The 27,442-nt window shown below is 39.8% G+C and overlaps 1 protein-coding gene across 1 annotated transcript in view; it reads right to left on the bottom strand.

Moving 5' to 3' along the window:
• trpc5a (transient receptor potential cation channel, subfamily C, member 5a) overlaps nucleotides 1-20,758 on the bottom strand; it is a 175,289-nt gene extending 154,531 nt beyond the window's left edge. The window contains exon 1 of the mRNA XM_047386544.1: nucleotides 20,203-20,758. The gene's annotated coding sequence lies outside the window, so the exon portion shown is untranslated. The remainder of the gene's footprint in view (nucleotides 1-20,202) is intronic.
• Between the last annotated feature and the right edge of the window lie 6,684 nt (nucleotides 20,759-27,442).

Below are 27,442 nucleotides of genomic sequence, written 5' to 3'. Positions count from 1 at the left end.
AACTGCAGAGATCTACAGCTGAGGTGGGAGAGTCTGTCCATAGGACAACAATCAGTCGTACACTGCACAAATCTGGGCTTTATGGAAGAGTGGCAAGAAGAAAGCCATTTCTCAAAGATATCCATAAAAAGTCTCATTTAAAGTCTGCCACAATCCACCTGGGAGACACACCAAACACGTGGAAGAAGATGCTCTGGTCAGATGAAACCAAAATCAAACTGTTTGGCCACAATGTAAAATGATATGTTTGGCGTAAAAGCAACACATCTCATCACCCTGAACACACCATCCCCACTGTCAAACATGGTGGTGGCAGCATCATGGTTTGAGCCTGCTTTTTGTCAGCAGGGACAGGGAAGATGGTCAAAAATAGATGTGAAGATGGATGGGGCCAAATACAGGACCATTCTGGAAGAAAACCTGTTGGAGTCTGCAAGAGACCTGAGACTGGGACAGAGATTTATCTTCCAACAAGACAATGATCCAAAACATAAAGCCAAATCTACAATGGAATGGTTCACAAATAAACGTATCCAGGTGTTGGAATGGCCTAGTCAAAGTCCAGACCTGAATCGAATCCAATCGAGAATCTGTGGAAAGAGCTGAAGACTGCTGTTCACGAACGCTCTCCATCCAACCTCACTGAGCTCCAGCTGTTTATCAAGGAAGAATGGGCAAGAATTTCAGTCTCTTGATGCAAAACTGATAGAGACAAACCCCAAGAGACTTGCAGCTGTAATTGCAGCAAAGGGTGGCGCTACAAAGTATTAACGCAAGGGGGCCGAATAATATTGCACGCCCCACTTTTCAGTTTTTTATTTGGTCAAAAGTTTGACACATCCAATAAATTTCATTCTTCTTCACGATTGTGTCCCAGTTGTTGATTCTTCACAAAAAATTAGAATTTTATATCTTTATGTTTGAAGCCTGAAATGTGGCAAGAGGTTGAAAAGTTCAAGGGGGCCGAATACTTTCGCAAGGCACTGTATCTTCTCTTAGCTTCATCATCTCTTTTAAAGAACAGAATTTGTAATCTAACAATATCTGGCCACTCAAAACAGAAGGAAAATTCAAACTACTCCTGCAATCACCAGTAATCATAGAAAACACTGCTTAATTAGACAGATCCATTAACTCCATTTTCTGGAATGAAAACCTATGAGGTATCCACAAAACCATAAAAACATCCATAAAGGAAAATTATTCATAATCAGCATTAGTGAATGTTCGTTTTATTGCCGGATTGTTCTGAAACTGCGGCTGATTATCCCGTAGAGCAGCTACTTTTCCTATAGTAATAAATGCAGCTGGATGTTAGAGACTGCAACATAACTTAGAGTCTTTAAGTCGTGCTTTTCCGAAGAACGGTGGGATTTGATTTTACAGAAAGTATCTCACATCAAATCATCAATGAAATTTAAGGATGAAAATAAAATTAAAAACTATAAGTGGACTGCCACAAAAGGAGGTATAAACTATACGAATGAAATTGCAAAAAGTAAATTAAACCCAGATTTGTCTTAGCTTAAGATTATACTATACATTCAACAGTATTATATGTGTAGAAAGGCAATGCTGGAACATTATTTAGTTGAAACCAAATATCTTCATAGGCCATGCAAACTGATGACAAACTGTAACTCACACAGCTAAATAATTTGCATTAAATATTGGTTGGTTGCAAACACTGGATGTTGCAGGCTATTAAAATATATGATTTTTTCCCCCCCAACACACAGCACTGTTGAAGCAATTTCAGGAACAACAGAACCACATGGTAATGGTGTGAATCATATGTGAAATACAGCCAGTGATGCATGATGACCATTCTAGCAGGCAGATAATTGATTTAATTTTCCTTCAAACATAAAATCAAAAGTTCCACATTTTAACAAATATATTATTCATTCATCATTAACTTGTGTTAATAATATTATTTATAACCTGTGGGAATGCCTTACTACAGAAGGATGGTTTTTTTAATTTGAAGAAGTTTTTGTGTAGCTACACCGGTTGACCAGTAGATGGGGTTGTATAGAAGGACACACAAGAATCCAATAAACTGATTTGTATGCAAGTAAACCATCGACGCCCACACATCTAGACGCACTTAGATTTTGAAAAGCTGTCCACTCTAGTGACCACTGAAAGGACATGAAAGGGATAATGTTCCAGTAGATATCATTTTTTACATTTGTGTTTTTTTTTAATGTTTGAGGTTTTTCAGATGATGTCACTATGCATCACTAAAAGTGAAATTGCAGCTCTTAAAACACCCCTTTTTTCCAAATTTCGTGGCCTTTATTGCACATTATATAAAAATAAAATAGGCAGAAAGAGACGGGGGAAGACATGCAGCAAAGGTTCCAGGGTTTGGATTCGAACCCTGGCTAGCTGCGTCAAGGACTCGTAGCCTCTGCATATGGGACAGGCGTCCTACCTCTTAGCCTTGCCCGCATCCCTTATTTTTGTGATTGAAAAAAAAAAAAGAAGACATTTAAGCAAGATAGCACGTGAAAGACTAAAAACTGTGCTGTTTTGTATGACATTCATGGAAAGTTTATGGAATTTGTGTGGGAAAACTGATGCCAGCTCTTCCGAGTCAACAGCAACAGAAATTATCTCTGGATTTATGTAGCAACCCCCTGCAGCAGATGTACTGCAACCAATAACTCTGCATTTATTGGATTGAATCAGCTAATGTGGCGACAGCCGCTATGATAAAAGAGATGACTATTGCGGTGCCCCAGACCACAAAGTCAGACCTTCACATAAACTCCCTGAAATACACAAACAGGAATCTAACAGTAATATAACAGAAAGAAAATCCTCATGTTAGAGCAATATTGGTGCTCTTTGAAATTACAGTAAGAACTGTTAGTTTTCATTTAACAGAATAATAGACAAACCTATGGGCTGCATGTTGGCGCAGTGGATCGCACTGTTGTCTTGCAGCAACAAGGTCCTGTGTTAGACTCCTGGCCGGGGGTCTTTCTGCATGGACTTTGCATGTTCTCCCTGTGCAAGTGTGGGTTCTCTTCGGGTACTCCGGCTTCGTTCCACAGTCCAAAAACATGACTGTTAGGTTAACTGGTCTCTCTAAATTGCCCTTAGGTGTGAATGGTTGTTTCTCCTGTGTGTCTCTGTGTTGCCCCCCCACAACCCTGTTCAGAAGTGGGTATAGAACATAGATAGATAGACAAACGTTCTAACTGGTCCTGGTGCAATTATGAAAACAATCTTTGTGCATTTGTAAAATGATTTTCAAGACCAAAAGCAAAAAGTAATAAAGTAAATACAATATACAAATTATATGTGAACTTGTAAAATGGGAGTTTTCTTGCAAAGTTATTTTTGCTTACTTTCAAATTAATTTAGTTTCACAAAATGTTGCTTTTCCAATGTTTTTAATTTTTTTTAATGAAATATAAGAAAATCCCTTTTTAAATTATTTTTATTGCCAATGCTATTTTATTATATGTTTTCTTTTTGCAGTTTTTAAAATTTATTTCTATTTAAGTGTATTGTTTGACAGGATTTGTGATCAAAATTATTCTTAAGAAAACAATTGTGCAACTCTGCCAACTGTGTCTTGTAATTGCAGTACGTAAATATGGGGCTTCATTTATTCAAAATTGAGTAACAATAATGACTTATGAGGTGTAACCTGTTAATATTTCCATTGTCACTGTAAGGATGGATGAGAAGAGGGCAGCCGGGGAATGAGATGAAACGAGAAAGATATAAAAGCTAAAAGTAAACGGACGAGAGCTGACAAAACAAACAAAACAATAAGAGAAACTAAAGAAAAGAATTAACAGGGGAGCAAAGAGGAGGGAGTGAGAAGATAAATGGATAAGATCAGAGGTGCTAAGAGGGGTCTGCGAAAACAAAAAGGGAAACTGAATAATTGTTTAGTTCTTTCGAGGAAGAAAAAGACAAATAGTTGGGTTTTAGATAAACAAATTAGAAAAGGATGGTGAGAGAGATAAAACCCTGGATGAATTTGGGAAGATCATGTAAGAAAGAGAAGACAGTTAACATCACAGCTTTATCATCAAGCTGAGTGATAAAAGAACAAGGGACAGAGGGAAGAAAGAAGATAAGAAAAAAGATGGGTAAATGTGAATTAAAGAATAATAAAATATAAAATGAGAAACAGCAAAACTTTAGAAAGAGGAACAACATGATGGACAGAGGACACTATAAATAAAAAAAACATCAGTGATTTATGAGAAAGATGGAGTGAAATAAAGAGTCTGCAGTGGGAAGAAGTGCACCGCCTGTGTTTCATTCTGCTGCACAAAACAATCACACTCCAAGCACCTCCATCTATCTGGAGAATGACAAAGTGAGTGGAGGAGGAAGACAGGGAGGGAAGGGATGGCTGATAGAGAGAGAGAAACACTGAACTGTGATAGCTAAAAAAATCTCACCCACACAGGTCAGAAAGGAACAATTTCACAAATCCAAAAGAGGATTTTTTACTTTTACTCTCTGTTTTCAGGCTTAAATCAGATCACATGCATGATGAAACGCATGTCCACATGCAGCACAGATTGAAGTATCTGAAGGGTGGTTACTGCAACTGGACTTCATCATTTCGCCATCACTTTATTCAATAATGTATATGTCCAAATAGAGCCAAACATGGCTGCCCTCCAGCCTTAATTAAAAGTATGGTTTGATCTTCATATTTAATGACATGAAGATCAAACCATTTTTGGTCAAACCAGGCACATCATGCTATTTGTCATTTAATGCAAAAACCTGCTATCCCATCTATCTAATTACTTTCATCCACTTTTTACAGCTGCAAAATTGTGTTTAGGGTGGCGAGGCAGACACCTAGTAAGAAGTGTGGTAAACCGTGCAGAGGTCTCTATCCCAGTAGGAAACCAATCATGGATTACACAGAGAGCTCATGCATGCACATGGAAAACGTTCAAAATGCACTAGGGCTGAAACAATTGATTGGATTAATTGTGATTAATTGATTATTGAAACAATCATCAACTAATTTAGTAATCGAAAAATCGTTAACATGAGTATTTGCTCAAAGAACAACCCACTAAGAGCTGTGATTAGGCCAAAATAGACCAAAAATATATACATTATGCATTTAGACTTCAGACTTTTGCTCTAACGTTTATGTGATTTTTTACTCTGTCAGTTGCATTTCAGTGCTTGAGTAGATAATCAATCAGCATGAACCTTAAACACCATACAAATAGATGTGTTTAAACTGGAAATGATCTATTTGATACAGACTAAATACAGAGATGACCTGTGATGACCTTGTTGGTAATTGTTTGCTTATAAGACAATAAGTTAGTTTGATAATTGCGTTTACTGTGTCTTTAGTTCCAACAATTTCATCTTCACAATACACCACAATAATCATTAGCAAAAGATGCCAAATGATAAATATAAAGCAAATTTAAATGAGTTTGAGACACGATGGTAAACATTATGAATTTTTACTTGGTTAGAGGACATGAAACCGCCAATTATTGAAATGGGCTGATATGAAAATAGTCTCTGATCCGTAATCAGTCGGTCAGACCCAACAAATTCTACATATTTCTGCTCCTGCTCATTACATGCAAAAAAAAATAACTTTAATGTATTGTTCTGTCTGTAAATGCATCAAGAAAAAGTGTTTTAACGTATCTAGCTTTGAGTTTAGTAAAAATCTGAATGGTTGGGGGCTCTTTTGATGCATGTATTGGGATATTATTGTAATTGCTTCATTTTCTGGCGGCTTCAAAATTTTCAATGAGGCTGCAGTAAATTTTTTTTCTTTCATGGTTACTTATTTTTACATTTAAAGCTTATGCAAATAAACTTGGATGTGTCTAATTGCAAAAAAACAAAAAAAAACAACTCAATGGAAATCAGGATGTGCAATTAAAAGGTTGATCGGTGCATCAAATTCTAATTAGGCTACCTTACATTTATCTACCCTTGAGCCATAACATTCTAACCGACTTACTGGAAGAGTGAGTAACATTTCTAGCCTTGGGCTGCACAGTGGCACAGTTGTCAGCACCTTGCTACAATAAGGTCCTGGCTTTAAATTGTGGCAGGTTTCAGCTCAGAGAAAACCAAGGAAGACTAAGCAGAGGTTTCCTACTGAGTGTCAGTCAAACAGTGCAGCAGCGGATCAAATGCAGGTCAACCTTTATGTCACACCGATTAGGACAAATTTGGGGAAAATTCCAAAATTGCATCTTGAAAGGTTTAATTTTCAGTATGAATTGACCACAAAGAACACCAAAATAACCTGAAATAATCCCCCCATTTGCCGCTCTTTGCAGCACACTGTTGTCACGATGTTTCAACAAGCACACTGTGTTCTTTGACTTAGAAAACGGAAATCAATGTCGCACCAATAATGGGAGATGGGAAAGTTGCACTTATTTGTTTTATTGCAACGTTTGAGATTTTCATCATCCACACTATATTTTTGCACTCTTCAGAGGTCCTACAACATTTATTTTTCATTCTTGAGCAAATACAATTTGTATGACCATGGTTGTTCTAATTAGAATAACATCAAGCGAAGCTTTAACATCTGTACCATGTACTAGTCCACTGTTATGGCAAGGTAACATGACTGATGTGAGTGAAGAATCACTAGCATGGCATGTCTATTAACTTTAGTTACATCGGTGATGAACAGCAATGTAAATGTGCCCAAAGCTCTTCTGTATTTGATAAATACATGTTGTATACCTGATGTACGACACCAAAGTGCTCTGTAAGAAACGTATGGAGAAAACAACAGAAAAGTTGCACCACACTGCTATAAAACATAAATGAATACCAGACCAAAAGGTAATAAAACATTGTAAAATACAAAGAGGGAACTCAATCAGCATAAAAAACATAAAAAGACTAAAATGTGTTTCATAAATATCAGCTAAAGATGAGATGTCAGGCTTTATTCAAGTCAAATTTCAACTAAAGGCAGTAGGTCATCAATAGCACTTAGAAAGCTGATAAGCTCTGAACACTCTATAGGTAAAACTACGAAAGCCATCAACATATCTATTTTTTGTTTTGATCTCATAACATCTAAAAGCATGTGGTCACCTGACCTCAGGGACCTACATAAAGTATGTTGATGTAGACGAGACTTCAGTAATGGCAAACGTCAGCTAGCTGGAAGGATTTACAGCCAACAATAAAAATCTCAAATCTAGGGATGTACGATATCGGTACAAACATCGGTATCGGCAGATGTTTGTCATTTTTTTAACACATCGGTGTCGGCCCATAAGTAAAACTGGACAGATATTAACCACAGATGTTTTTTTCCATCTTGCTGCCGTTTGTGTAAGCGTTTCTGGAGAGGAGGGGGTTGGCCATGTGGTGTTTGTCTGATCATGTGACAGTAATAGGGATGGGAGTAAGACTTTATGATGGCAAACAGAAAAAACATTTTGTTTTAAAACCTTTGTTATACCTATCAATTCAGAAGATAAGTGGCAAACATTACATTGTTTTTCCAAGGAGGCTGCCACTGAAGTATAAATTCAAACACTCAATAAAGCTAAAAGAAAACAATTTTTACACAGTAAACCCTTTACATTCAATTATGGTCGAACATGAAATATTCCATGTAAGCTGCCCCTTGTGTTTCCTGCAGCGACAATGACGAACGTGGTTGCGAAAAGTTTGACAGTGGGTTGCTGGTCCGCCCCCTGAAGGGAAACTTTCTAGAAATCTGGATGAAATCATAATAAACAGGCTGGGCAAAGAGAGAACAAATCAGAGTAGAAGCCAAGATGCCACTGAGGAGGAGCTGCACAGCTCACATGGAAAACCTAACTACAGGAAAACTGTTAGTTGTGTACCCCACAACTCTGGGCATTATGGTGTGGCAAAAAAGAAAACCATAAGAAACGTACCAGAGCAGACGTGGAAGAAGGTAGTCTGGTAAAATGAGACCAAACCCAAACCTTTTGGCATAAACTCAAACACATTGTCCTCACGGTAATAAAATGGTGTTGGCGGCGTTATGCTGTGGGGATGCTTTACTTCAGTAAAGAAAGGAAAGCTAAACAAAGTTGATGTGGACATGGATGGAGCTAAATCCAAATATTCTTGGAAGTAAATACACTGCTCAAACAAATAAAGGGAACACTCAAATAACACATCCTAGATCTGAATGAATGAAATATTCTCTTTGAATACTTTGTTCTGTACAAAGTTGAATGTGCTGACAACAAAATCACACAAAAATCATCAATGGAAATCTAATTTATTAACCAATGGAGGCCTGGATTTGGAGTCATGATGTAATGTCCTTAAAACAAGTCACAATGAGGCTCAGTATTGTGTGTGGCCTCCATGTGTCTGTATGACCTCCCTACAACACCTGGGCATGCTCTTGATGAGACGGTGGATGGTCTCCTGACGGATCTCCTTCCAGACCTGGACTAAAGCATCCGCCAACTACTGGACAGTCTGTGGTGCAACGTGACGTTGGTGGATGGAGCGAGACATGATGTCCCAGATGTGCTCAATCGGATTCAGGTCTGAGGAACGGGCGGGCCAGTCCATAGCTTCAATGTCTTCATCTTGCAGGAACTGCTGACACACTCCAGCCACATGAGGTCTAGCATTGTCCTGCATTAGGAGGAACCCAGGGCCAACCACACCAACATATGGTCTCACAAGGGGTCTGAGGATCTCATCTCGGTACCTAATGGCAGTCAGGTTACCTCTGGCGAGCACATGGAGGGCCATGCGGACCTCCAAAGAAATGCTACTCCACACCATTACTGACCCACTGCCAAACTGGTCATGCTGAAGGATGTTGCAGGCAGCAGATCGCTCTCCATGGTGTCTCCAGAATCTGTCACGTCTGTCACATGTGCTCAGTGTGAACCTGCTTTCATCTGTGAAGACCACAGGGCACCAGTGGCAAATTTGCCAATCCTGGTGTTCTCTGGCAAATGCCAAGCGTCCTGCACGGTGTTGGGCTGTGAGCACAACCCCCATTTGTGGACGTCGGGACCTCATACCATCCAATGAGAAAAAGCTTAAAGCTGTAGGAATAATTTTGTCAGCGACCGTTCGATTCTCACCATCTTTTGGAAGTGAAATAGAGACAAAACAAGGATTCTAGTCTTGTTTTCATTGGGATGGAGGAAGTTTTGAATTAATCCATCCTTGTATGTCATACAGGTCTTGTCCACAAATATTTTACCAAACAGTTTAACTTTCTGCATTCACACCTCTAAACAACAGTCATACTATGATTCCTGAAGCAAAACTATTTCATGCTCTGTGTATCAGGAAGCAGGGATGTCTGCAACAAGACAGAGATACACTTGTGAAAAACAATTTCAAGAACATCTGTTATCCATCTTGATTTGTTATTGCAAAAAAAATCTATGTCAAAGAAATAAAGTGGTTTTTAAAGAGACTCACGACCCATCCTTACAATCAGTTTTTATTTTTTTCATATTTGGCATGTATTAATGTTGAGATTATCTCTGCTGCTGGTTGAACTTGAATACTTGTTATTATTTTTGTATTTTCTGCTGTTTATTTACACTGAGATCATTTTATTTTCAAGTGGAGGACACAATATCTGCCTTTAAAACTACCCCACATACTGTTTGTAGGGTTCTTCTTATTTTGTCTAAAGGAAACTGGACATGATTATTGTCACATATAAAAGATGAGGTATGTCTCTCAATATGGGAGCAGTCGTTTACACAGCATGGCATCATAGTTGGATCAAATTAGCCACATATTACTCTTAAATTCACATTTCACTCCTTTCTGAAGACCTACACAAAACTCATACAATGCAAAAGAACCAGATGGAAGATGAGAAATGATTAATCTGGGCAGCCTATATGTTTGTTGCTTACAGGCAATGTGTAGTCTACCCACAAATTCACAGAGCTCCAGGTGCTTCCATTTCACATCCTTCCATTTCAGATTATCTGTGAGGTCACAGCCATCTGCTGTTAACGTTCAGCACTGCAGCTGCACAGATAAAGTCAAGCTGCAGGCACCTGCAGAAGCATCTCTCCTAGCACTGTCATCTCCCATCCAAACCAGTGAAAATAGGCCTGAAAACTGAAAATTAGTCTGAAGCATTTTTGCTTTCCAGTTGACAGTTTTAAATCTATTATCCTGAGACAAGGCTTAAATATGATCCTTTTCCCCTGTAGTCAAACGTCGTTCTTAGTGTGAAATTCTTGCTTCTCGCTGCACTCCAAGGAGCTAAGCCACAGCTTTCTTTAAATCCCTTATTTAAACAAACATTCATGTCAGTGCTTCCTCTCAAAGAGCTTTTTTATCCTCATTTGCTTTTTTCACCACTTTGTTTATTTCCATGCCCCACCGTTTCGCCTGCCTTTTGTCTTAACCCTTACAAAAACTATAGTTATGTGCTTAAAAGCAATAAGATGATTGATAATGTTTCGATTTTGTATTATTTGCTCATGGTGGGAAAAAGGAGGAGCACAAACATGCTTCCTAACAGAATGGAACAATTCCTGCAGATGATGGACAAACATATGAAAAACAATCAGGAGACAAAGCCAAGGCCACTAAAACACAGAACTTTCCGTTTTGTGTGAGGTTTGAGGCTGACTTTTAGTAAACAAAAGTGAAAAATATGCAGTCTATACCTACGGTGAACTTGTATGATTTAATGTCCCAAACCTACATGAATGTTTCCATAGGCATGGGCCAGTCATGGGTATATCTATATAACTTGACCAGCTATGTTTTCAAAACTGCTCAAATGTGTCAGTGACCAGAGTTTGCTCCAGCTGTATGGCACATAGAGCAGTGCTGTGATGTCCCTACATCCGTTACTGCACACTGCTGGCCAGCTGGCTGGAAAGAAGGTTCCAGCACTTTTACCTTACCTACGATAAACACATAATAGGTATATTTTTGAAATATTACTGGTCAGCATTGAAAATCATGATGTGAAACTAAGGAGTAACACCGGTTTCTCTTATTTAGGCTGATATTACGCTTTAAAAGAGAAAGTGGGCCATTGTAAGAATTTGATAAACATGATAAACATTTTTATAACATTATAAACTTGGGGCTGTTAATGGTATCAATGTAAAACACAATTTAAAGAGTTATGATTTCAAAACTAATTAGATTTTACATTATATCAAGTTCCTACAGTTAACAGTCTATTATTTAGTGAGATGTCAGAGAAAGTACTGGAGTGACCACAGATTCCTCTTCATATTGCATAACTGCCCCTCACTCCACCTATTGCCCACCTGTTGCTGTGGGCAATAGGTGGAGTGGCATGTCTGCAAAGCAGCCCACAACAAGTTGGCAAGTCTGAGTAATTAACAAGCTAATATCAGCTTGTTGTTGTTGTTGTGAACTTTTGAAGAGCAGAAAAGCAAAAACGTGTTATATATAATAGATACTTAAACAATTACCTGTACATTTATTCCACATTAACATTCAAATAACTAATAATTAAATCAAATTAAAAAAAGGTAATATGCCCAAGATTGTCAAAACGTAGGTACTATTGGTGTTACTTGGTACAAAACTAAATACCAGTTAGTTCAGTCACATGATGTTTGTTAGGAACTACAAAAAATAATGATACTCTGGACCAAAAACAAGTAACAGTGACTACGTTTTATCATTCAAGCTGGAAAATGGATTTAGAAACCAAAACAGACTTAAGTGTGTTGAAGTTGCAAGTTGGAAAACGACAAGCTAGCTACTATACAGAAAACTAGGTAATGTTGCTAGATTTTGTTCTGTTTTATTTGCTGAAAGAAGCTTTCTGTTCACACAGTGCTATGTTACATTAATAGAAAAGCTTAGTGGAAGAAAAAAGTGTAGCAGAGAAAGATGCATAAAACAGGTATGACAGCAGCATTGAGATATTGTTGAGCAAAGGCGATTCCGGGGTTTAGGGAACATTTAAAAGCTGTTTACAGGATCAATATGTTATATTATATTAGTAGCAGTAGGTGAAATTATCGCTTTTTAGTTTAACCCGTATAATCCAAGCTCCGTCAGTGCTGGGAGCAGCAGCATGTCTTCCAACAAAATCCATCCAAACACATCCTATACATTAATCAGAATTAGCTTTATTGCCAGGTTTGTACATACAACAAACAAGGAATTTGACTCCGGTACATTTTGCTCTCTGGGTTTTCTTTTTTGTGTTATATTCTGTATGATATATTCTGCATATATCTTTATGTCCTTAAATATACATATATACAAAGGTGGATTTGCAACTGAGGTGCAGTCATTTGTGTACAGGGAGAAGAGGAGTGGGGATAGAACACAGCCCTGGGGGGCACCAGTACTTATTGATCTGGTTCGGGAGAAGATGCTCCCCAGTCTCACCTGCTGCTGTCGGTCCGTCAGGAAGCTGTTGATCCACTGACAGGTGGAGGCTGGGACGTTGAGCTGGGTGAGCTTCTGGTGGGGGATGTCTGGTATCATGGTGTTCAAGGCCGAGCTGAAGTCTACAAACAGGATCCCTGGACGGTCGAGGTGTTGCAGGATGAAGTGTATACCTAAGTTAACAGCATCATCTGCCGACCTGTTCTCTCGGCAAGCAAATTGCAGGGGGTCCAGCAGGGGGCCTGTGATGTCTTTCAGGTGCTTCAACACCAGCCGCTCTAAGGATTTCATGACCACAGATGTCAGGGCTACAGGCCTGTAGTCGTTTAATCCTAGGATGGTGGGTTTCTTGGGCACTGGGATGATGGTGGATCGTTTGAAGCAAGAGGGGACCTCACACGTCTCCAGTGACTTGTTCAAGATCCGGGTGAAGATCAGAGCGAGTTGATGTGCACAGGCTTTCAGGCATGATGGGGAGATGTTATCAGGTCCTTCAGCTTTCTTTGTTTTCATGCGCTGAAAGAGCCTATTTACATCTTCCTTGGAGATCTTTAGTGCAGGCAGAGGATCTGAAGGTAGGGGGTTGGTTGTTTTACGGGTCGAATTTGTCCCTGAATGGGATGTGGAGGGGATGATTTGAGGTGTGAATGGCTTCTTGTCATGTCTGCAGTAGAAGCCATTCAGACGGTTCGACAGGCGAGGATTCTGTTCAGGATGGGTGGGGGTCTCCTATAGGCAGTCAGGTTTCTCAGACCAGTCCATACAGCTGAAGTGTCACCAGTAGAAAGGCTGTTCTTAAGCTTCTCACTGTAGCTTCTCTTAGCTGCTTTGATCTCCTTTGTTAGTTTGTTCCTGGCCTGCCTGTACCGCGTCCAATCTCCACTGCTGTGAGCTTCTTCTTTGTCTCTGCGCAGATTCCTGAGGTGTGGAGTAAACCATGGCTTGTTATTCCCAAAGGTGCAGGAGGTCTTGGTCTGTACACACATGTCCTCACAGAAACTGATGTATGATGTCACCACATCAGTTAGTTGGATTAAGTCAGTGGCTGAGGTTTCAAAAACAGTCCAGTCTGTGCATTCAAAGCAGGCCTGTAGCATCTGCTTTGATTCCTCAGTCCACTTCTTAACAGTGTGAACCACGGGTTTGGAAGCTCTTAATTTCTGCCTGTAGGTTGAGATTAGGTGGATAAGAGAATGATCCGAAAAACCCAGAGCAGCCTTGGTAACACCATGATATGAGTCCTTTAAAAATGTGTAACAGTGGTCCAGTGTGTTTTTGTCTCTGGTGGGACACTTAACTTGCTGATATTAACTAATATAACCATTCATAATATTAACTAATATATGCTTATTTCCTATCCACCTAAAGGGAAGAGGCTCATCTAAAGGATGGAAACACAATTTTCCACCTCAACAAGACCCAATTACAGTACTAAGCAGCTAAAAAATAAAATAAAAAGAAACACATAAAAAGATGCTAAAGACACTTGAAAAAACACGCAGCAACAATCCTGCCTTTCAAATTAAAGCCCAAACTTTGCTCTTTCCAAATGTATTAGTAACACCGCTCAATGTGCAAAACTAACTGAAACAGCAGCAGAAGAAGAGGGAAAATAAGGCTTATTTCATTAAGCCCAAAGCCCAATACTTACTGATGTGCGGGTGAACGCTGGCACGACTGGCTGCCGCTGCTCGTCGTAAATACATTTTTGACACCGGTCACCTTTGATTATACTCAACTTTTTGAAGCTTTAAAGCATTCTTAGACTATGGTCTAAGCAATCGCTTTCATCTGGACAAAGAAATACTTAATCTGTACTGTCAAGACTTGCGTGTTAGCCTCACGGGTTTCACGTCAACCTCTGCACCTGTCTGCACCTCCGCCAGCTTCACTACTACATCAATCGGATATAACATTTCTGCCACGCCGGAGATATATTCACCGTGGGTCTCGTCGGAATGTCCAGGAAGACACCTCGAAGGCAATAAAATCCATCTGGTCCACTTCTCGCCGCCCTCAACGTAAGACTGGCCGGATTGCTGACCACAGTGTGCTAGCCAGCTTAGCTAGGTCAGCTAACACCTGCGACAACTCCATCGTCAACTTCGGTCTGCTCAACATCCGCTCACTCACAAACAAGGGACATCTCATTAAGGATCTCATCACGGACCGTAAGTTTGACTTTCTCTGCTCAACTGAAACCTGGCAACAACCCACTGACTTTTCTCAACTCAATGATTCTACCCCTCCTGGGTTTGTTTACATCTGCCAACCACTGGTTACCAGCCGGGGAGGAGGCCTCGCCATAATTCATAACGAGAAGTGGAAAGTCTCGTCGTTGACTGTTCCTACCTTCTCCTCTTTTGAATCGACCGTGTGCAAACTGTCTGGATCTACTCCCACCATCATTACAGTTATCTATCGCCCTCCAAAACCAAACAGCAAATTTTTAAATGATTTTGCTACTCTGCTCACTCACCTCTCCACTCTTTCTTCAAATAACATTGTGCTGGGTGATTTTAATATTCATATGGACAATATTAATAACCCTCTCCCCAGAGACCTCATGTGTTGTCTTGAAGGCTTTGGACTCCAGCAGTACACTGACATTCCCACTCACTCTAAGGGTCACATTTTTTATTTAATCTGCTGCTCTGGTGTTTCCCCTTTTGATCGTACTGCTGATGATCTACCTATAACAGACCATTTTCTCTTCTCATTTAATGTCAGACTCTCTCTGTCCATCACTAAACTTCCATGTATCATTTCCTTCTGCAAAATTAAGGACATCAACTTAGATTCCCTCTCCGCTAATATTAACTCCAAAATGGACATTCATAATGTAACCACCCTTGACGAACTGGTATCACACTACAATATTGGTCTTTGTTCTGTACTCGATTCCCTGGCTCCACTAAAAACTAAATCTGTCTCATTCTCCCGTTCTGCCCCTTGGTTTACGTCTGAACTTCGACACATGAAGGCCAAAGGACGGCAACTTGAGCCGCTTCAACAGAAAACTGGACTTTCTGTTCATAAAGACATGTACAAAAACCACATGCTGCACTACAAGGACTGTATTACTCAAACAAAATCCATTTACTACACTGATATAATCTGCTCTAATGAAGGAAATTCAAAGTCACTATTCTCATTATATAAGAATATTATTCAAGCCCCAGACTTTTTTCTCCTCCTCATCTGTACTCAACTAACTTTTGTAACTCACTCATGTCTTTCTTTAATTTAAAAATCCAGAAAATTCACTATCATCTTAGTTTACAACCAACTTCCAATGTTACCTCTGAACTCTCTCCTCCTGCTTATTTCTTTTCTTTCTTTCATCTCCCTTCCATCCCAGAAATTTCAGATATCATCCAGAAGCTTAAACCATCCACCTGTAAGTTAGACCCTCTCCCCTCAGTGCTAGTTAAAGCCTATCTTCCCTGATTGGTTTCTATCATTTCTACTATTATAAATTCCTCTCTTTCCACTGGAACTGTTCCTGCTTCATTCAAAACTGCAGTGATCAGTCCTATTTTGAAAAAACCTGGTGCAGATCCCACAAACTTCAATAATCTTCGACCAATTTCTAATCTACCCTTCATCTCCAAAATTCTAGAAAAAGTAGTAGCAACTCAACTTCACACATACGTATCTCATAATAACCTGTATGAACAGTTCCAATCTGGTTTCCACCCTCTCCATAGTACAGAAACTGCTCTCATAAAAGTCACCAATGACCTCCTCATGGCAGCTGACTCAGGCTTACTTCCCATCCTTATCCTCCTTAACCTAAGTGCAGCATTTGACACCATTTGTCACGCCACCCTCCTCAATAGACTTTCCTCCATTGGTATTACTCAGACCCCTCTAAAGTGGTTTAAATCATATCTCTCCCATCGCTTTCAATTTATTCAGCTAAAAGCATTTTCTTCTCAGCCTTCTTCTGTCATTTCCGGTGTGCCCCAAGGCTCTGTCCTGGGTCCCCTTCTTTTCATAATCTACCTCCTCCCCCTTGGCCATATCTTTCGGAAACACTATATTAGTTTCCACTGTTATGCGGATGATGCCCAGCTCTATTTTTCCTGCAAACCCATTCCCGACGTTCCATCTACCTCCCTTACTGACTGTATGGCTGAAATAAAATCATGGTTTTCCACCAATCTACTCAAATTAAACAGTGAAAAAACTGAGGTTCTCTTAATTGGCACAAAAACCACATTATCCAAAATAAACAGTTTCTTCATTGATATTGACAACGGCTCTGTTTCCCCTTCGCCTCAGGTAAAGAGTTTGGGTGTCATCCTCGACAGTACTCTCTCTTTCCAATCTCACATCAATAACATGACCCGGTCCGCCTTTTTCATCTGCGAAATATCAGTCGTCTTCGCCCCTCCCTCACTTCACATACTACTGCCATCCTCGTTCATAGCCTTGTCACTTCCCGTCTTGATTACTGCAATTCCCTCCTGTTCGGTCTTCCACACAAATCTCTTCATAAGCTTCAACTAGTTCAAAACTCAGCTGCCCGTATCATCTCTAGAACCCCTTCCTTCCATCACATCTCTCCTGTTCTGTCAGAGCTCCACTGGCTCCCCATCAAGTTCTGTATAGACTTTAAAATCATTCTTCTCACTTTCAAGGTTGTCCATAATCTCTCTCCACCTTATCTATCCCATCTTCTCAACGTTGCTACTCCCTCTCGCACTCTCAGATCGTCCTCGCCTATTCACCTGATTGTTCCCTCTGCCTGTCTCACCACCATGAGGGGTAGAGCTTTCAGCCGCTCTGCTCCTCGGCTCTGGAACTCTCTGCCGACCGATTTAAGGAACATAAATTCCCTTTCTCAATTCAAATCTTCACTGAAGACTCACTTGTTTAGGACTGCCTTCTGCACATGATTATTTCGCACTGTTACATTTTAACTGCTTGATCGACGTGTTTATATTTTAATTTTATTTTTTATTTGTTCTTGTTTTTAATATTGATTTGTATTCATTGTAAGGTGACCTCGAGTGCCAGAAAGGCGCCTATTAAATAAAATGTATTATTATTATTATTATAAATAATGTCTTAACTTTGCTATTTTTTGGTCATAATCTAAGTTAGAATATTTATTTCCACTTTATTTCCGTAACCCATTGTCCCTGCTTCACACTGTCATGATTCCTGAATATTTTTATTTTAAAAGAAATTTTCATCTTATTCTATTTAATTCATTTCAAGATTTATTTAATTTACTTAAAGATTTATTTATTTATTTTTTATCTCATAATGCAGTTTTATTTTGTGATACTTTTATTTTGTAAAGCTACTTTACGTATTTCAGTGAACTTTACTTTTTAACCCCATTTTTTATTTCAATCTCTTTATTTTATGTTCTTATATTCAAATGAGGGGGCTGAGTTTTATCTGCTGGGCAGCGCTGGGACAGCAGGGCCAAGATCAATTCGTGGCTGAGGCCGGCAGACGACAGCATGCCGGAGTGAGCCTGGCTCCCCTGGTGCCAAAGCCTGCTACAGCGGTTGCCGCTGTTTTTGTGGAAGCCAATGCTGATTATCGGCAAACGGGATGTCATTATTTTTATAGCCTGTTACTTTTAAATGATGATGTCTTTATTGGTTTTTATTTAATAAACAGCGTTAGACACATACCATAAGATGGCAATATTTACTTGAGATGGGAAGTAAAAAGCATTATGTGTATGCATGAATGACGTGCTAAAAGAATGAATAAGACTTATTGCACAAACAATCGGTTCATTATAGAGCAGTAGCGGCTATTATGAATTGTCACTCACAGAAAATTATAAATAAATGCTTAAAAACACGCTGGCACTCTGTGGAAGTCCCTGGCCACAAGGCTGCCACAGGGTGCCAGACCGGCTGTAAAAGCCTTTAACATGCTGCCACAGCAGCTCCTGCTGTTTTTGTGAAAGCCAATGCGGATTATCGGCAAACGGGATGTCATTATTGTTACTATTGCCTGTTAGTCAGTAATTACTTTCAAATTATGTCATTATTGGTTATTATTTAATAAACAGCATTAGACCCATAACATAAGGCGGCTGTATTTACTTGAGATGGAAAATAAATAGCACTACGTGTGTGTATGTATGACGTGCTGAAAGGATGACGAAGACTTGTTGCACAGATTCCACAAAAACAGCGGCAACCGCCGTGGCAGGCTTCTATGGCCGGTGTGGCACCTTCTGGCATGCAGCGGCACTGGCGGCAACAGCTCCAGCATGCTGTCTTCTTCCGGCCACTGCCACTAGTTGGGCTCGGCCCTGCTGTCCCAGCTCCGCCCCACAGATAAAACTCCGCCCCCTCATTTGAATATAAGAACATGAAATAAAAAGAACTTAAAATGAAAGACGTTAAACAATAAGATTCACTGAAATACGTAAAGTAGCTTTAAAAAATAAAAGTGTCACCAAATAAAACTGCATTATGAAATAAATAAATACATCTTTAAGTAAATTAAATGAATAGAGGTTAAAAAATTTTTTAACATAATTATTTTGTTTTATTTCATGGAATATTTATTAATAATTTATCAATAGCAGTAGTTATTTATTTAATTTTGAATGAAACGGCTCTCCTTATAGGGAAACTGCCCAACTAAACAATTCTACGATTCAGCAACTTTTGCTGCTATTACAAGACATTAAAGGATCAACGTCGTTCTCCGCAGCATCTCTCCATAAACGTTGGTCATCATTTAGAAGACATGGCTGATTATACTTATTGATATTGCTGCAGGACGTTCATTTTCTCTGTTTGTAGGTGTTTTTAACCTATAGTTAGGCCTTCCTTAAATGTAAAGAGGATTGTGCTTTCCTGTAGGAACAGACGGAGGAAGCACTTAAAAAAAGGCTGACGAAGGTTTTAATTAGCGGGGAAAGCCCTCAGGCTTTGTGAGTCTGTGGTCTATGCACTCCCAAAACCATAGGGAAGCCCAAACATTTTGCAGCTTTGTCCATTTCTGTCTCGTTCTTCATATAAGACGCACAAACGAACACACACACACAATCAAACTACTACAGAGAGCTGCACCATCCTTCTCTAACCGCACAAAGCCTTTTCATGCGCACCCAAAACGCACCAACGCGCAAAAACACAGAGCCCGGAGAGACCCACACAAACTCTGCGGCCCGCACACACAAACTGACGCGCACACACACACTTCACCTACACCCCCTCTTTTTTCTTCTCAGCATTAGTCAATACATTCAGGATACATAAACCACCCACCAGTCACCCAAAGCATCTCCCATGCAGCCAAGCCATCTCTCTCCCGCTCACTCCTTCTCTCTCCATCTTTCCCCCTCTGCAACACCGCGCAAAACCTGCAGCGGCAGATCCAAAGCAACACCATCATCACTTTCAAAAACCAAATATGACTAAATACTAAGGATCTGTTAAGAAAATAAATATAGGTATATACAGCATGTTTAAGGGGCTCATCTGCGCATGCAGAATCGGCCCAACCTGAATGAGAAGGTAGTATACAACCAAACGATAGAAGAGACGTTTCTTAACATAAAAAGAGCCCGTTTGCTAAAAGATACATTTGTTAGAGTGAACAGAATAAAAAGTGAAATAAACTAACGACAACATTTTTTTAAGCCCTTTAACCACTGAAAACATTCTATTTCAAAAATCCACTCTACATTATGGCCGTCCTTTAACTGAGCCACCGTAACAGACGTCAGCTGCCGTTAATTGAATCAATCAGGCTTAGGATGCATACAGGTGTTGATTCTCTCCGTGTGCGCCACAGAAGGTTTAGGCAGAGCTGTTAGGTGGTCCTTACCTGTCGCGGAGACTCCTTTCTCTCCGTCTGTAAGCTGGAAAAAGAGGAGAAATTCACCGCGGAGCTCCTCCAAAATTAATGATTACTCCCCTCTCCGCTCGCGTGCCTCACATGCGGCGCTTCTGGTCTGAATGTGTTTCTCTCCGCTTTTTTCCTCCCCTCTCTCTCCCTCTCTCTCTTTCCTTTCTCTCGCGGGATTTCCACCTCCGTCTTCCTCTCCTCCTCGCTCTTCTTTAACTCCGCAGAATCAACTCGTCCTCCTCCAGCCTGTCGAACAGAGTCGGAGCGGCTCGAGGCGCGTCTGGCCGCGGTGCTGATGCTGCGTCTCCTCCGTGCGACCCATCGGGATGCCAGCGGCGGGGGAAACAAATATGGAAATGAGGGTTTTGTTGGAGCCTCGGAAAATCACGGACCCCAGAGCTACAGGTGATGGAACATTAGCTGTTTGGAAAAACTAAAAAGGAAACCAGAGTGCGGGCTGCGGTTGTGGCTCCACAGAGAGAGATCTCTAACTGCTTCTGGTTTGATAGGAGAGACATCCCTTCATGCACCTTTGCTCTCTCTCTCTCACACAGCTCACTCCCAGCAAGAGAAAAATCACTTTCTGTAAACATTCAAGCTTTCCAGCAATATTCTTCTCTTTCACACCCCTGTTTCATAATATTGAAAGCTGTATCAGTGGGAAACTGAAAAAATGGCTAGTACAGGTCCTTCTCAAAATATTAGCATATTGTGATAAAGTTCATTATTTTCCATAATGTAATGATGAAAATTTAACATTCATATATTTTAGATTCATTGCACACTAACTGAAATATTTCAGGTCTTTTATTGTCTTAATACGGATGATTTTGGCATACAGCTCATGAAAACCCAAAATTCCTATCTCACAAAATTAGCATATTTCATCCGACCAATAAAAGAAAAGTGTTTTTAATACAAAAAACATCAACCTTCAAATAATCATGTACAGTTATGCACTCAATACTTGGTCGGGAATCCTTTTGCAAAAATGACTGCTTCAATGCGGCGCGGCATGGAGGCAATCAGCCTGTGGCACTGCTGAGGTCTTATGGAGGCCCAGGATGCTTCGATAGCGGCCTTTAGCTCATCCAGAGTGTTGGGTCTTGAGTTTCTCAACGTTCTCTTCACAATATCCCACAGATTCTCTATGGGGTTCAGGTCAGGAGAGTTGGCAGGCCAATTGAGCACAGTGATACCATGGTCAGTAAACCATTTACCAGTGGTTTTGGCACTGTGACCAGGTGCCAGGTCGTGCTGAAAAATGAAATCTTCATCTCCATAAAGCTTTTCAGCAGATGGAAGCATGAAGTGCTCCAAAATCTCCTGATAGCTAGCTGCATTGACCCTGCCCTTGATAAAACACAGTGGACCAACACCAGCAGCTGACACGGCACCCCAGACCATCACTGACTGTGGGTACTTGACACTGGACTTCTGGCATTTTGGCATTTCCTTCTCCCCAGTCTTCCTCCAGACTCTGGCACCTTGATTTCTGAATGACATGCAGAATTTGCTTTCATCCGAAAAAAGTACTTTGGACCACTGAGCAACAGTCCAGTGCTGCTTCTCTGTAGCCCAGGTCAGGTGCTTCTGCCGCTGTTTCTGGTTCAAAAGTGGCTTGACCTGGGGAATGCGGCACCTGTAGCCCATTTCCTGCACACGCCTGTACACGGTGGCTCTGGATGTTTCTACTCCAGACTCAGTCCACTGCTTCCGCAGGTCCCCCAAGGTCTGGAATCGGCCCTTCTCCACAATCTTCCTCAGGGTCCGGTCACCTCTTCTCGTTGTGCAGCGTTTTCTGCCACACTTTTGCCTTCCCACAGACTTCCCACTGAGGTGCCTTGATACAGCACTCTGGGAACAGCCTATTTGTTCAGAAATTTCTTTCTGTGTCTTACGCTCTTACTTGAGGGTGTCAATAGTGGCCTTCTGGACAGCAGTCAGGTCGGCAGTCTTACCCATGATTGGGGTTTTGAGTGATGAACCAGGCTGGGAGTTTTAAAGGCCTCAGGAATCTTTTGCAGGTGTTTAGAGTTAACTCGTTGATTCAGATGATTAGGTTCATAGCTCGTTTAGAGACCCTTTTAATGATATGCTAATTTTGTGAGATAGGAATTTTGGGTTTTCATGAGCTGTATGCCAAAATCATCCATATTAAGACAATAAAAGACCTGAAATATTTCAGTTAGTGTGCAATGAATCTAAAATATATGAATGTTAAATTTTCATCATGACATTATGGAAAATAATTAATTTCATCACAATATGCTAATATTTTGAGAAGGACCTGTATAATAAAGGTTAAGCATCACGTTAGTCAAGGTAGACAGATCAGGGGCTGCTTAATCCATGCCTATAGCAAAAAAGTAAAACATCACCTTATGTTTAACCATGTGGTTTCAGACACTATCCAGCTTTGGCATCCTATGACCACTGGCATCCTGTGGCTGATCCAAAATGACTGCACACCAGCACACATGGCAAGGTCTGAATTCATGGATGAGCAGGTTTAGTGAATGAACTTAACTGGCCTGCACAAAGTCCTGCTCTCAAACTGATAGAACCCTTGAAACACACACACAATAGAAATTTAGGATGAATTACAGCAGATATTGCAACCCAGAGCTTCTCGGTCAACATCAGTGTCTGATCTCACAAATTTGCTACTGGAAGAAATCTTAAATTTCCTATGAAAACACACATAAACCTCAAGGAAAGCTTTTGTAGAGGAGCCTCAGCTATGGATTAGGAAAGGAAAGTCATTCACTTTCATATGTTTATGAAACTAGACAAGCAAATACATTAGTATATTTTAAATTGTTATGGCTTTGTTCTCTTTTAATGTTTGACGACTCTTGCAATCCAACACCCGTCGGGAACGCCTAGACTGATCCAGATTGCAGATAGCCTAAAATTTCCATCATGCAGAAGGTAATCCATTCAAAAATAAGAGTCATTATGAACTCCCGAGGCTCCTGCTAACCTGAGACTTCCTGTTCTGCTCGCCACATCATAAAAATCAAAAGACTTTAATTCTTTACATGTAATCTGTTACCCTCCACCATCCCTGTAAACTTTGTGGATTTGTTACCATGGATTTTCTCAACAGTGGGATAACTTGGATTGCTTTTAGATTGTTTCTCGCTCCGCTGTGTTTCAACAGCAAGGCTGTAATCTGACAAATTACATGCTTATTGTATTTCCAGCCAAGAATAGCATACTATAAGTAAAAAATTCATTATTTTCATAAATTCTTTTTTTAGGGTCCACAAAACAGGATGCAGACGTTTTTAAGAAGGCCAAATGAGTTGTGTAAGACTAATAGTTTCTTATCAGTTTAGGCTGAAGACCGTGTCTTCAGGTTTGCAGCTGTGCCATATTCTTTATTTTCAGATGCTGGATTGAATAATCATTAATTAGATGTTCAAAGCTTGGGATATATTCTCATATGCTAATCATGCTTTCAACTTCTCTACATAATTACATTACTGAATCAGAAAGTTTTTTCATAACTAATGAGATCAGAAGAAACAACTGGTCCAGGGAGGATGTCAGGACTGTGACAGTAAAACTGAAAGAGTTGTAGGAATCTGATTATGTTGTACAAGTGATATCCGTATTTCATGTTTAGCATAAGGAATGGGATTTTAAACTTTCTCTTCCAAAGAAAAAAAACAATCCCAGATAGAAAGATATGATCTAATATGTTGTAAATGTAAAGCAGTTGGGTTCTTGATATTCTCATGCACCCCACAATAATAAGATACACTATCACCGGATTTGTACTACATCTGTTTTATAGAAACCAGCCATTACTCTAGGTAACCCTTTCTAAATGAACTGCCACTATTCTAATTATATCTGGTCCAAAATGTACCAAACTGACAAAATATTTGTGTAAACGTTGGCTTATGTGTAAGTATACATGGGAACAGATATAGTACATCAATATACAGACACCTGGTGCCTTAGTTGTAGCTTATGCCGTGGTCTGGTCACAGCGTTTTGTTCTGCCCGTTGTGTGGGAGTCTGTATCTATGGGACACCTAATTCAATTACTGGAACATCATGAAGGGAGAAATGAGACGGAAGAAAAGGAGGTAGAGTTTGAGATGCAGAGAAGAAGATCCAAGGACAATTTGAGTGTAGAAAGGAAGGAGAGAAGGGGGTACAAGGTAGGATGAGGAAAAGTATATAAGCAGTAAGAGAGTGACAGGAAATGAAAATAGAGGGATGGGAGTGGAGTGAAAGAACAGAGGAGGGAAGGAGCGCTGTTCATTTGGATGAGTGTGTGACATTTTCCAGAACAGTGCCTTGTTCCAGTGAAAGTGTGTGTATGTGTATGAGGAATAGCTTATTTTAGGCTTATCCAACATCTACACACACACACACACACACACACACACACAGTGAGTATTTGAGATATGCTTCCATATAAGCAGAAGCAAAGATGACAACCTGTATTTTAAAAATAAACGCAGCAATATAAGTAGAGTGTGCAGTCCATCGTCACATATGCTGATCTTTATCAATTCCAACTGTTAGGCCCATATACAGTATGTCCAAGAAAATGCATGAATGCTTACACTTCAGAGGAGTACGATCAGCACATCTGATTCCTCACAAAGTTTTACACTGAATGGAAAAATACTGCTCCTGTTCAGAGATTTAAAATGCTCCGACCTAACATGCTGATAATAGATTTCCCACAATAAAGTTGCTCATTCCAGTAGGTTAGTTTTTTAATATGGTCATACTAAGTAAAGTACAAAAAAAACAACAACTTCTGAAGTTTCAAGTTTGTTGTATTTTAGTGTGATACTTTTGGACTTCTCATCAATCACTTCCAGAGGCAGACATTTTTTTTTTCAGTTCAACGCTCTCAAAGTGAGTTATGGCTATGTCTTAAGGTTTCCTCCTGTTGGGCATGCTTCTAAAAGTAAACATCTTAAACAGTTGACCAAATGATTTTAACTGATTCCCTTCTATGCAGAGGAGCAGCACAGCACACATCTCTGAGCTCTGCCAAAATGAGAGGTCCTAACTACTATCTCTAAGGCTGAACCCAACCACCTACTGGAGGAAGACAATTTCTGTTGTCTGCATCCAGCCTCTGGTTCCTCGTTCATGATGCATCTTATGATAATGAATAATGGGCAATTGAGGCAAATTAAGATGAATTGGTAGATTGAGAGTTTCTCTTTTTGGCTGAGCTTCACTGGTACAGACTGGAGCAGCACCCACATTAGAACAGACAAGACATCAATGTGACTATTCAATTCAATTCAGTTTATTTATATAGCGCCAATTCACAAAATATGTCATCTCAAGGCACTTCACAAAAGTCATGTACATACATTCCCATTAATCCTAACCATTGAACAGTACAGTTAGATTCAGTTATTTATTCTATCAATCTCATATTTTGTCCTGCCATCACACATTACTTAAACTCTTAGACCGACTCATTCCAAGAAGCAGTCCATAGTTTTCTGGTTGAGAATTGAGACCTTAACTGACCTGCCACCTTAACCTGGTGGAGGAGTACCCCTATGACACTGGGGGTTGTGCTGTCCGGGGCTTCGGTCCCTGGATGGTTCTTCCATGACAAACTGGCCTCAGGAGTAAGGTCAGACTGAGACCGATTCGACAATCTGGATGAAGGAAGATCACAGGTTTTGTCAGAGCAAATCAGGATTTGGAGGACTTGGGCATTCTACTGGAGCCCTGTGCTGCTCTCTGATGAAATGGTATTACTTTGACTCTTGGGATTTGGAATCGTTCATTAATGTTCATTAATCATGAAGAAGCCCTTACAACTTGGGCCAACTCCTTGTGGAGAGTGGTTTGACGTCTGGTGTCATTAACACTGGGTAGCTAGGGTGGGGACCTGGGCAACCAAATTTCCAGCATCATATTCTGGCTCTAAGGACATGCATTATATTGGCATATTGACTTTCAATTATTTTGAGTACAAGGAATCAGTGCCAGCTGAAAGCATGTCAATAAGGATGAATTTAAATGCTACTAATTTAAGTGACAATAAATAGGCAAATGTGTGTAATACTGTAAATGGGCTTAGCAGATAATTGTATCCAATCACTGTAACGACTATATTTAGTTTTTGACAACAATCTTCCCCCTTAATTTGACATAAAGTGTTTGAAGTTTCTGGTACGACATTTGACAACACTTTAGGAAGGCGATATGTCCTCGGTTGTCAGTTTCTTTCATGACCTGACTTAGAAGTTCAGCATTATCATTTTAATCTCCCCCTACATAATCAAAGCAATTAGAACTCACCTAGTTTCTGTCAACATGTTAAATGAAGGGAAGGACTGGGCAGAACAGACACGAGATGAAACAGGATTCATTGCGTTGCCAACATTCAGTAAAATCTTCTGGTTTTAAGTACTTTTAGTCGCTCTGGTACCTACCTGATAACACTCTCAGTGGTGATGCCTCAACTTGTGCCCTCTTGCAAATCAAATCATTTACATATCAATCTCTGGTCTGTATATGTACTAAAGTATGTCTAAATCAGTTGGGTGCTAAACATTTTTTACCTTCAGTTTTTTTTTTACATTTATTTGAAAGTTTTCTTCTTTTGTATTTATTATAGACTTTTGAAATAAAAGATAAAACCTATGTAACAATATAACATAAAACAACAATAAATAGAATCTCTATGCATCTCTGTGAAGTAATTTAGGCCCCACAAAAATCCTGATAAATGGCTTTTTGGTGTTAAAAAGGATTTTTAAATAAAGATTCTTCATGTATTACTACTATTAGTTCTGACTTTGTCCCTTTAAACTTAATATATGGTCTAGGGGAATACTTTCAAAAATGTTAATTTATTTGTATTTGAAGGTGTTGACAATAGTGCCACCTACTGGTTTTGCGTTTGTATTTCAGTATGCGTTTGCTGAGACTTTCTTTTTTAACAAGGAAAATAAAAGAGTAGTGTAAACGAAATCCAAGTATATAAGTTGAAGCATTTAGAGAATTCAAATTCAGGTAGGAATAAATATTAAATAGCATCAGTTTTCCATGCAAATGTTTTAGATATCTGTTGAAAATAAATCAAAACTTCTCAGATAATGATACGTTTGGGATGAGAACCGAAATTTCCAGGCTAAGTTCGAATAGGGCATCCAGAGACTGAAGTTCAATCTCAATCTTTCGGTGTGAAAAAGGAGCACAGTTAGTCACT

Source organism: Girardinichthys multiradiatus, chromosome 14 (genome assembly GCF_021462225.1).
Source record: "Girardinichthys multiradiatus isolate DD_20200921_A chromosome 14, DD_fGirMul_XY1, whole genome shotgun sequence".
NCBI classification, from domain to species: Eukaryota; Metazoa; Chordata; class Actinopteri; order Cyprinodontiformes; family Goodeidae; genus Girardinichthys; species Girardinichthys multiradiatus.
The sequence above is the reverse complement of the archived record's forward strand: the minus strand, read 5'-3'. Positions and strand labels throughout refer to the sequence as shown.